Source organism: Schistocerca gregaria, chromosome 4 (genome assembly GCF_023897955.1).
Source record: "Schistocerca gregaria isolate iqSchGreg1 chromosome 4, iqSchGreg1.2, whole genome shotgun sequence".
Taxonomy (NCBI): Eukaryota; Metazoa; Arthropoda; class Insecta; order Orthoptera; family Acrididae; genus Schistocerca; species Schistocerca gregaria.
The window spans coordinates 299,089,496-299,102,217 of record NC_064923.1 but is presented as its reverse complement, the minus strand read 5'-3'; positions in this window follow the sequence as shown (position 1 = coordinate 299,102,217).

The window sequence follows — 12,722 nt, the reverse complement described above, 5'->3', positions numbered from 1 at the left end:
ATGCTCCAGGCCCCCGTCCAGCAGGGAAGATCGTGGCAGCAGCAGTGGACAGCACAGCGTCCTAACCGTGCTGTGGACATTGAGTTTACAGCTGACCCTGAGTCACAGCAGCCGGCGCAGCTGTATCTCGCAGCCCCACAGTGGAGGCGTCCACAGCTAGTAGGGTTCTAGTTCGAAGGCACGGTCTCAACGACACCGGACGTAGGGCCGTATGAAATGCGATCCCTGTGAATGATGCTGACTAACGATGCTCCACCAGAGGACGCTGACTGAGCGACGATGGTTCTTCGTACTTCACAATCGTAGCCCATTCTACATCGGTCACTGAACTTATTTTCTTTGTTGGCTGTTGAGGCCCTGTTCGTAAGCTGTCTGACCCAGTGTATTGTACAGGATTGTGCTCATTAATTGGAATAAGACAACTGAACTTTAACTGTGGATATTTATTATTGTATGTGTAATGTTGTTAGTAGCTTATTGAATACCAATAAGTAATGTGTCCTCCTTTCCCTTCACCGAGCTTCCGAACACGCTGTGATATACATTAGACTAGGTTAGAGCAAATGTTTAGCAGCTCGTAGTTACAAAATAACATTTTACTACATTTACTAACATGTATTCTTTCGCTGAAGACGTCTTCTCACAATATTTCACAAATTCTCGATGGGATTAAAGTATTTTGAACTGCCAGGCTACGGACGCACATCAATGTTGCTTTCATGGATGGGCGTCTTGACTGTTTTAGAAGTGAACATGGGGTTGGATCATGTTGAAATGTTCTTTCACCATGTGTAAAGGTTTGAAGGAATGGGACATTCTGCACCTAAGGGTTTCTATTTGGTTGATTTGATCAACTGCAACTAGCCCTCCAGGGCTACTTGCTGTGAAAAAAAGCCAAAACGTCTTTTTACACTCTGTTCAAGACTCTCAACTCTCACTGCCTCGTTATTCTCTAACCGTGAAAAACAAAATGTGACTCACCACTGAAAACTACAAGTGCCCAGTCACTGGAGGTTCAAGATTTATATATTCTGGGGCATGCTAACAGTTTTTTTGTTTGTGGCAGGTGTTAATAATTGCTTCTTTGTTGCCTTTCGTGCCTTCTCCCCACAATAAACAAGCCTACACGTTACCGTTGAACAGTAATTTTCAATCCCAGTAGTCAATCTCTGTGAAGGACTTTATTTGCCTTGTGAGGATGAGTTCTACTGTTTGTAGGTAAAGTTTTTTAAGTTATATGGGTGGTTTTTCGTTTTTATTTTGGAGACAATGGGGCATATCATTAGATGCCATAATAAATTTGGAAACATTAGATTTTTCCGCCACCAGCAACAGAGGAAATTTCTCTTACACCCATAGATCCATATTCCTTAAGAGCAACTATTTTCACCCGCCTCTTAGGTGACAGTTTTCCTGTCGAGAGCATAAAAGTAACACATGCTGTTGCCACACATACACTGGAGGCGACATAAATCGTTGTTCAAAGGGAAGGCAACAATACTCCGCCAAGAGTCCAACAATTTGGTGGGTAGAATTGGTTACATCGAACCAACTCCGATTCCTTGTAAAATATGAGCTTGTCCCAATTAAATTGCACACTGCTGTAATACAAACGACCAAGGTGTAACGTAGTCACTCTTTGTGATGCTGAAGTGGCGTCCTGAATTTTGGTAACACTGCTTTCCAAACATTGCTCATACCTATGCACTGGGGGTCGTCGGAGTGATGTAATTTTGAAGCGACAGCTGGTAACAATCTGCCGTAGTAACGCGGTCACCAGGCAGTGATAACCAACAGCCGCCTAGTAATGATACACCAATAACACTTCCGTCATCCACAAGGTACAGCCAAAATCATCCGTGTGATTCGAATGTGCAGCTGATGGATGCTTGTTACTCGCACACGAGACTCTATGAACGAGGCCGAATCCACTTGAGGCTTTCTCGTCTCCCATCCATCACAAGTGATGTTACCAAGTATTCACCGCTGACGGCTCCATACCGTTGCGAAGGGACAACTCTTAAGGAACGATTAGTGATTCAGCTTTTAATGTCTCAATTGGGAAAAAGCATCGACCTTACGGATCACTAACCTGTAAGATAAACAGTCCTTGTAAGCAACCCCAACTGTACCTATACTTCTTAATTATCGACACTAGCCTTGAACTTACACACGACTGTGTCCGTTTGTTGCGTATGGTGCCTACGAAATGGTTAAGTCGAGGTCTCTGAGACACTTGGAGATCTTCTTGAGTGCTGTAGCCAGGTTTCGAGCCAATACGTACAGATTACACTCACTAATGATCAGTATCGTAGGTAGTAAAAGATACCAGCTTTCTCTGCGGACTGAATTGACCAAATTTAAAGAGTAACTCTTCCTGCATAATAGAAAATTACTCATGAACACAAGTTTCCTGGTGGGAATCCCTGAAAATTACAAAAACTTCCCGAATGACAGAATGAGTTTTTGTACAATAAAAAACGTTACAATGAGGCATTCCTGTAAAGACACATGATACACAGTGAGCCACGACGTCCATCACACAGCTCATCGAAGGCAGAACCTTTCACAAAATTACCAACTCCAACATAATTCGTAACTTTAAAGACGTATGGACTGCGTCTTCTCTAGTAACTTGGTAGAAAACTTCGTATTAATAAATGTAAAGTCCAAATACATTACTGTTCTGCAGTATATACAGCAACCACATTTTTGTGTTTCTCGTTTGTAATAATACAAAATTCCGCCAATACTGATAGTGTAAGAGTTGAAATAGATGTAGGACACAAGAACAGAGTCAAGATCATTTGGATTATCAAAACAAGGAAGTAAAGTGAAAATATAAAAAATACATTTCTTCAATATAAACACTACCTTAAATGGCGCCGGCCGGTGTGGCCGAGCGGTTTTAGGCGCTCCAGTCTGGTACCGCGCGACTGCTACGGTCGCAATTTCGAATCCTGCCTCAGGCGTGGATGTGTGTGATGACCTTAGGTTTACGTAGTTCTAAGTTCTAGGGGACTAGTGACCTCAGATGTTAAGTCAAATAGGGCTCAGAGCCATTTGAACCATTTTGAACCTTACAATTGCGGGGTATAATAAAGGACGCGAGTTAATTTTTCTCATAATGAGCAGTCATGTGTGTTTTCGATGAAATTTCGGTTTTACGAAATGAAAAAAGAAATGTTCAAATCTGTGTGAATTAGTAAGGGATCAAACTGCTGAGGTCGTCAGTCCTTAGAATAAACACAACTTAAACTAACTTACACTAACTTATGCTAAGAACAACACACACACCCATGCCCGAGGGAGGACAGGAACCTCCGGCGGGGGGCGCCTTGCAATCAGTAACATGGCGCCTCCGCGCGGCGAACTGAAAAAGAAGAAAAGACTTAATGAAGACGTGCCAGGGGAACGTAATGAAGAAAGTATGCGAATATTTACTAAAGAGTAAAGGGTACTGCTTTTCCTTATTCAGCGAAGGGTCTTCAAGTATTTATTAAGAATTTACGCATGCCAAATATAAAAATGCGACATTCATAAATGTTTGTATAATAATTTATTACATCACGATCGCTTAAAATACATAATATTCCCATTACCGGTTACATGTGACGAAATGATGTACATTCACTGACATACGAGTATTTTAGAATTCATGATGTTCACAGTGCCTAACTGCAGTTGTTACATACCGTGACGATTCATTTTATCGGATGTGTCACACCTGAACAAACCAATCTGGCACCAAAACCAGTAATGTGAACATTGCATAATTTAAGCGGTGACGACGTAAAAAATTACTATGCGTATCGTCAAGCAAATCATTTGTAATCAAAAAAGGGTGATGTAGTAGATGACTGTCTTCTACACCAAACGTTGCAGTGAACGTTTGGGATGCTCACTAGAAGCTTCTTACTGTCTGTAGCCCTCCCGAGACTTAAGTGACACGGAAAATGGCTTATCTTTGGTAATCAATCTTTATGGTTTGGTTTAAATGGCTCTGAGCACTATGGGACTTAACATCTGAGGTCATCAGAACAAGAACTGTCTAGAACTGTCCATAACTTAGAACTACTTAAACCTAAGTAACCTAAGGATATCACACACATCCATGCCCGAGGCAGGATTCGAACCTGCGACCGTAGCGGTCGCACGGTCCAGACTGAAGCGCCTAGAACCGCTCGGCCACTCCGGCCGGCAAACTCTTTACGTAAATCACAGATTTCCCCATTACCACTCTTACATATTTTTGTGCCTAAGCAACTACTTACGTACCACATAGGAATTCGTAAATAGAAATAATTGATCAATTACAAACTTGTTAATTGTCAGCATGTAAAGATACCATTGTATAAACATTATTTTCATTACCTCTAGAGTTTATTCTCATTTGAGACATTCTACTAAACAATCGTTAGTGTGAATATGGTCTATGCCGCAATAGTAAACTGTAAGGAAAAGTATTTTTGCGTTAAATTTATCGATTTTGATGTTTCATAACCTTTAATACAAAGTCCGGCCGTAAAGACATTGTGCAGATATGAACGCTTCTTGTGACTAAGAGTAATTAAACGAACAGTTGAACGTAGCGCTACATTGCTCACTGTCCAAATGAGTCACGATCATATGATGTTCAATGGTGTGCGTGCTTATGTGACGACACAACACAACGAATCGTGTAGCAGAAGCGAATCGGGCAACGTCAGTCGAAACGTGGACGGCACAGAGGAAGGTTCAGTGTGTTTTGTCAGTTGCTAAATTCGAATCCATGACCAGTCTTCATTGCGAGTATCGTCGCATGTACAACGAAGAACCTCCACATAGAAATAACATTAATCAGTGGGGTAAGCCGTCGAAAGGTACCAGCTGGTTGTTGTACACACCCTTGTAGGCTTTTGTTAAGTGACGAGTCGGTAGAAATCATACAGAGTAGCTTCCTATGGAGCTGCAAAATGTCGGTGCCCACTCGTACTAAAAAAGATTACAGTTCATAAGGTTTTAAAGAAATGTCTTTGTTTTTCGGCGCTACAGATGTTACTTGTTCACTGTTAAACCGACTGGTAGACCCAAAGAATTCGGGATCGTTCCAGATATGCTTAATGAGATCGACTACACGGAAGATGTAGATGGCGTACAACTGATAATTGTATCTTCTTGGGCCAATGATTTGAGTGAGTATGCTTTTCTCGTATACATCCAGTGATTCAGCATCCTTTGTTGCTAGAGCCCAAGTTCCAGAGGCGTGATCAGTGTTTTACAGATTGTTAGTTTTGTGGTTCTAGTTAGGAGCCTTGAAGATAGAAGCTTTGTTAAGCCGAAATAAGCTTTACTGGCTGCAGTTAGTCTCTGCTTTCTTTTAATGGGAGGTATCGTTCAGGCTAGTTACAATCGAAACCAGGTACTTAAAATGGCCGACTTATTCAAAGGTATAATTACCCATCATATTTCTTCCTGTGCACTTTCCCAGCAGCTAGGAATTTTGTTTTCTACCCTTTGATATTTAGTCCTATATTCCTGCTTTCCTGTTCAAGTTCAGTAAGATCTCTTCCTTTGCCGTCAGAGGTCTTGCTACAACGTCGACCTCATGCGCATAGGTCACTGTCACTGCAGATTTATGAAAAATCTTTTCCTTATTCAAGATACATGCTTCTCTCTCGGCGTCGAATAGGAGGCATGCCAGCGCATCAGCTTGTCGTATTCCATTTTTAATTTGCGCAGTACTGGACAACATCCTTCCATTATTTATGCTACGCTGCTTTAAAATCAATAAACACATCTTAGTTTCGACCCCATATTACTTAGTGTAAATATCTGGTCGATAGTTGATGTGCCCGGGAGACGACGCCGTTTTCCTCTGTATTGCAAGAAGGAGACGGTGGTACAATATGTTAGAGATGATCTTGTATCCCAAATTAAGCAGTGTGATACCTCTGTAGTTACCGCCTTCCATCTCTTTCCATGTTTGAGGCATTTCCTCCTCTACTAATATTAGATTTCCTCACTATAGTTCTCACCTCTTCTAATTTAGCTTGGTCCACATTAATATCTGGGTCTTCTTCCCTCTGTACGAGTATTTCTGTTGAGTTCATTGTAAAACTGGTCTTGGATTAAGCAGTTTATGAAAGTAGCTAGGCGACCTCCACATCTACATCTACATCTGTGTGAATATTCTGCTGTTCACAATTAAGTGCGTGGCAGAGGGTTCAATGAAATACCTTCAAGCTGTCTCTCTACCGTTCCACTCTCGAACGGCGCGCGGGAAAAATGAGCATTTAAATTTTTCTGTGTGTGCCCTGATTTCTCTTATTTTATCGTGATGATCATTTATCGCTATGTACGTGGGTGCCAACAGTATGTTTTCACAATCGGAGGAGAAAGCTGGTGATTGAAATTTCATGAGAAGATCCTGTCGCAACGGAAAACGCCTTTGTTTTAATGATTGCCACTGCTATTCACGTATCATGCCTGTGCCACTATCTCCCCTATTTCGCTATAATACAAAGCTAGCCACCCTTTTTTGAACATTTTCAATGATATCCGTCAGTCTCACCTGATACGGATCCCAAACCGCGCAGCAATTCTCCAGAATAGGGTGGATAAGTGTAGTGTAAGCATTTTCTTTAGTAGATATGTTGCACCTTCTAAGTGTTCTGCCAATGAATCGCAGTCTTTGGTTTTCTCTACCCACATCATCATCTATGTGATCATTTCAATTTAGTTTATTTCTAGTTGTAATCACTAAGTATTTTGTTGAATTTACAGTCTTCAGATTTGTATGATTTATCGCGTAATCGAAATTTAGCGGATTTCTTTTAGTACTCATGTGAATAACTTCACACCTTTCTTTATTCAGGGTCAATTTCCACTTTTCTCACCACACAGATATCTTATTTACATAATTTTGCAATTCATTTTGGTCATCTCATGACTTTTCAAGACGGTGAATGACAGCATCATCTACAAATAATCTAAGAGTGCTACTCAGATTGTCTCCTATTTCGTTGATATAGAACACGAACAATAGAGGGCCTATAAATTTAGTTGTACAAATGAGGCGACATTCCATAGGCACACAGTTTGGTTAGAAGACGCTTGTGAGGAAAGACGTCGAAAGCTTTCTGAATAAAAATTTGGAGTCAATTTGACAGCTCCTGTCGATAGCACTCATTACTTTATGAGTATAAAGAGCTAGTTGTTTTCCGCAAGAACTATATTTTCTGAATCCGTGCTGACTGCGTGTCAGAAAATCGTTTTCCTTGACGTTCTTCATAATGTTCGAATACAGTGTATGTTCGAAAACCCTACTGCAAATCGACGTTAGTGATATGGGCCTGTAATCCAGCGAATTACTCCTATTTCGCTTTTTGGGTATTGGTGTGACTCGAGCAACATTCCAGTCTTTAGGTACGGAACTTTCTGTGAGCAAGCGGTTGTATATAATTACTAAATATGGAGATATTGCATACACATACTCTAAAAGGAACCTGGCTAGTATACCATCTGGATCGGGAGCCTTGCCTTTATTAAGTGACTTAAGCCGCTTTGCTACAACGACGATATCTACTTCTATGTTTCTCATCTTCGCAGTTGTTCTTGATTGGAATTCGGGAATATTTACTTCGTCTTGTTTGGTGAAGGAGTTTCTGAAACCCGTTTTTAATAACTCTTCTTTGGTGGCACTGTCATCAGTGACTTCACCGTTCTTATAGAGCAGTGAAGGTATTGATTGCGTCTTGCCACTGGTGTGCTTTATATATGACCAGAATTTCTTTAGGATTTCTGCCAGATTCAGAGACGGCCGCTGTGGCCGAGGGTTCTACGCGCTTCAGTCCGGAACCACGCTGCTGCTACGGTCGCAGGTTCGAATCCTACCTCGGGCATGGATGTGTGTGATGTCCTTAAGTTAGTCAGTTTTAAGTGGTTCTAAGTCGAGGGGACTGATGACCTCAGATGTTAAGTCCCATAGCGCTTAGAGCCATTTTACCCAGATTCCGAGTCAGAGTTTTGTTGTGGGAATTGTTAACAGCATCTGGCATTGAAGCACGCGCTATATTTGGAACATCTGCATAACTCTGCCAATCTTGGGGATTTTGCGTCCTTTTAAATTTGGCATGCTTTTTTCCTTGCTACTGCAACAGCTATATGACCCGTTTTGTGTACTGTTGGGGATCAGTACCGTCAGTTATTAATTTATGTGGTATATATCTTTCAATTGTCACAGATATTATCTCTTTGAAATCATTCCACATCTTTTCTACGCTTACGTGATCAGACCAGAAGGAGTGGAGACTATCCCTTAAAAAGCGTTAAGAGCATTTTTATCAACTTTTTTAAATAGATGAACTTTCCGTTTCTTTTTTATAGTTGTGGGTTTTACGGTATTCAGCCTAGAAGCAACTGACTTGTGGTCGCTAATCCCTGTATTCGTCATGATACTCCCCATTTGTCCAGGATTGTTTCTTGCTAAGCGGTCAAGTATGCTTTCGCAACCATTTACGCTTCGAACAGGCTCATGAACTAATTGTTCAAAATAATTTTCAGGGAAAGCATTCAGTACAATTTCGGATGATCTCTCACATATTTCCTTCTCTTCGCTTATAATTTTGCTGTTCTCATCTTTTGTTAAACCTGTTCTGTCCCTTAATGGCTTCCGTGCGTTATTCATCTCCCTATGAAATTTCCTTACCTCGTCTGCACTTCTCAGAAGCTCCATTTGTTCATTATTTTCCTTCACCCATTCCCTCTTTTTCCTTTGATGGGTCCTTTTTTTTCAATTTTCATTTCTTTATATTCTTCCATTGTGCTCCTGGTACAATGTCCCTGTGCGTGATTATTTTTTTTTTCATTTATTACTGTTTCACAACCCGTTCCGAACCACGATGCTTTTGTTTGCCTTACGCCGTTCCCAGGTATCGCCCTTGCTGCTGTCTGGAATGCTTTTTTTTATCTTTTCTACTTGGTCCTCAATGTTGTTATATCCTCCAGGCTTTTTAGGTTTTTGGATAAAAAGTTTCCCCAGCAATGGATAGGTAGGGGTGGATTTTACTCAAGACCACCACGATCCCTGGACCTAAAGCCATTAGACTTTTACTTTGGGGGTTACGTGAAGTAATGTGTGTACGGTGAACGTATCAACGACATTAATAATTTAAAACAGAGAAACATACGCTTTTGTGCTTTGTTATACCAGATGTCCTTACACATGTGTGGGAAGCACTTGAATATGTTTCAGATGTGTCTTCGACAACAAATAGAAGTCACATCGAATTGCGCTGAACAGGTATCCACATTTGGAGAGTTTGTCTTTCTCGTCCTCCTTGTTTCATATCTCTGTCTTGTTTCAGTGCTTTTCGGTAATGTGTTAAAACTGTACCATGACTTTACGGACATAGTGCATAATATTTCTAGTTTTCTGGTTCAGGTAGGTATACATAATGGTTCGAAGAGAGATACCAGGAAAATGTATAGAAAGCCACACAACTTAAACTGATTAACTTGATAAGGAAGTGATCAATAACTTTTTCGAAATTAAAAGATGATTAAGTTGGTCTCTTGACAGAAACTTAAAAGTGTAGCGAACAACACTAAATAGGGAAATCTAAACAATCGGAGAAATGAACTATATGACTTGTAAAGCGTGAAAAATGTATCATAGCATTACCTCCTCAAAGACAGACTTTTGTCAAATTATTTTACCTTTCAAAGGATTTACGCTTTTAGTTGCGTCGGAGGAAACAATAAATTATTCTGTTTTGGCTGAGCGTTTATAGAAGAGCTGCCCTTTGAATTTCACTCTCGGAATGTCAAATAGCCAAATACATCGGGTATTAACGACATTAGTATTGACGAATCGAATGGACTGCGCCCGGTTTAGTGTTGGAACACTTTCCGTTTGTATTTAGGCGCACCAATAATTTCAGTTTGTTGTTGGCAAACGACATTCGTTTCCGACTTGATTGATACTGCAGTTCTGTTTGACCGGCTAATAACGTGTCAACCCGATAAACTCTGCGGCAGCTATTTGCAAATCTAGTAACTTCCAGAGCAAATCACAGGAGCCAGGAACGAATTTAAGACCCCCGTGGATAACGCAAAAACCATTTCTGAGAATATTTAACAAACAAAAATAGAAATGGGAGTTACACCTTTTGGTAAGTGAACGAAATGAAATAGTCGGTTACTGTAAACAAAACATTTTATTTTGTATTGAAATTTCTGCTTTTGAAGGGAAGGTGTACAGACTTTTAACTATATGCAGTTTGTTCACATTATAAAGCGTTGTCATTTATTTCCGTGGAAGATAAATTCAACAAATCGAAACTAAATGCTTGGATACATACAGGTCAGTATGACGGGAAACACCACCAATGTGAAAACGTATATCTATAAAGGCGTTATTCATAAGGCAACACAGTAATTCAGCTTGTTAGGCTGAATTTAATTAGTACGTCAGCACATATCCGAATGTAATTATTAATTTGAAACTAGTTACGTAATAGAATTGCGGTAGTCTTTGTGCTAATTGTTATTTAACACACACGAGGTGAAATATGTTCAAATAAATGCCATCGGAGTTATTGATTTAAAAGTTTTCAGCATTTAATTCGAAAAATAACATATTCGATAGAACACAGCTTGCGTTCTACCACAACTCAGTCTTATAACTATGCAATAAATGATTTTGCAGAAAGAGCAAATATACTGTAAAGCAAATATATATGGAGCGACATAGCAACATATAAATATGTTGTTATGTACTAAATACGAAGCGACAGCACGAGCAAATTTAATTTTATTTCACTAATGGTCTAAATTTCTAGGAAGTGTTCCACAGCAATCCTGTTTTCGGATGCACTAGTAAATTTTCGAATCTGTTGAACGACACAGACGGTAAAAGAACCAAGTCCAACTCAAACAGTGTGTCACAACGTTACCTAGAGTACACGAAGAATGTCGCTATTGCAAAAGCAGAGCGACCCCCGTACCTCATTGCCACATAGCAAACGGAGCTATAGCAGGGAACGGAAAAGGTGCAGTATGACGGTACCAAGAATGTCCTTCTGCAAACTCTAAGACACTGAGTAATAACATGCAAAATCCGAGCTCCGCCGCTCCAGGAGGTGCTGGTACTGATGAGAAATGCAGAGGCTGGAGAAACAGTCAGTACTGGTGACACCGTGGTGCTGACAGGATCGCTGACAATTTTGTTTGAAAGAGAGGAAGTGGTCGCTTAAACCGCTACAATGACTCGATAAATGGATATAAATAACCTTCGGACAGCACGTTCTCAGTGTGTCTGTTCAGGAAATACGGCAAGAAATCTCTATCCTATCAAGGACCTGGCAACTATTATAAAAGCCAGGGAAAAGAAAATTTCGCGGCAGTGTATATGTTTAGCTAACTAGCGTAATATCTCAAACCATAATTTTTTACGCATTGGAACAGCTAGTTTGAGAACACGATGAAGATTGTGTGTACCGTGACACTGAGAATAACGGGTTTACTGAAGAAAAGTGCAAACACCACATTCATTGATATCTCTTAGACCTTACCCACGTTTCCACCAATAATAACTAAATTGAGAGAAAAGGTAAATTGAAATAATATGCGCAGCCTTCTCACTACAGATAACTTTAAGAGAACGTACTGAATTCATCAACTGATAAATAAACTCTGAGTTTGACGTAATTAATAAGGTTATAGTCTATCTAAAATAAGAATTCATTTAGAGCGTTAGTCCTGTAAACATTTGCTTACTGTCTACCCTGGGGCTACCATTGGCTAGCTGTGAGTTTTCTTTGAAATTTTAGACTCGACGCAATGCGGGCATTCGGGCTGCACTTAGAACCGAACGGAGCTTCGTTGTAATCGATACATGCAAATTAAGAAGTATAAATATTCATGTAAAAATGCACAGATCGCCTACATCAGCTTCTAGACTACTGACATGCGTCTTCAATACTAATATCAATGGAAATGTGGATAACGTAGACTTTTTAATACAAGAAGTAGAAAATAAATAAAAGTAATGTTGGCTGTACATCACCGTAAAAGTTTGTTAATCCATAAGAGGAATATGTAATTACAAAAAAAGAAAAAAGGTAATAAATATATCAGTTGCCCATGAAATTTGCTTAAAATTACCCACGCTTACTACGCAGCAACAAGCAAATGTTTATTCAGAGACTATCTGATGTCATTGCAGTCGTCGTCAGTCTTCCTTCGGCGTTTCTTTCGTTGGGTTCCTCTTTCTAGGCTTTTGACTCATCTCAAGTTGCTCTTCACTTCTTTCCTTTTTATGCTAATCTCTTCGACTCTACTAATGCTTATGTTGTCCAATTACTTCTGCAGTTCCGGGAAAACTGTCATACGCAATTGTTTTCAACAGTTGGCCTCCACTACTGTGATAAATGAAAGAGCACAGCCTAAAACTTCAATCGGCATTTTGAAATTTTCCAATTTAATTAATTCTACACGGATTATAATAGGTGACAGCAAATTAACTTTCTGCGGCTAACAAATGTGCAAATACTTTCTCATTTCCGTCACCTTCGTTACAATTTCTTTCCAAAATTTCATATTTTAAATACTCCGTAATATCTTTGCTTACATATATCAGATTCGTTTAGTTCGCCTACCAGCACAAATATTGAAACTTCAGTTGTTATTGCATGTATTGTACACCAACCGATAGCTTCTGAGAAATGCAGTCTATCCTT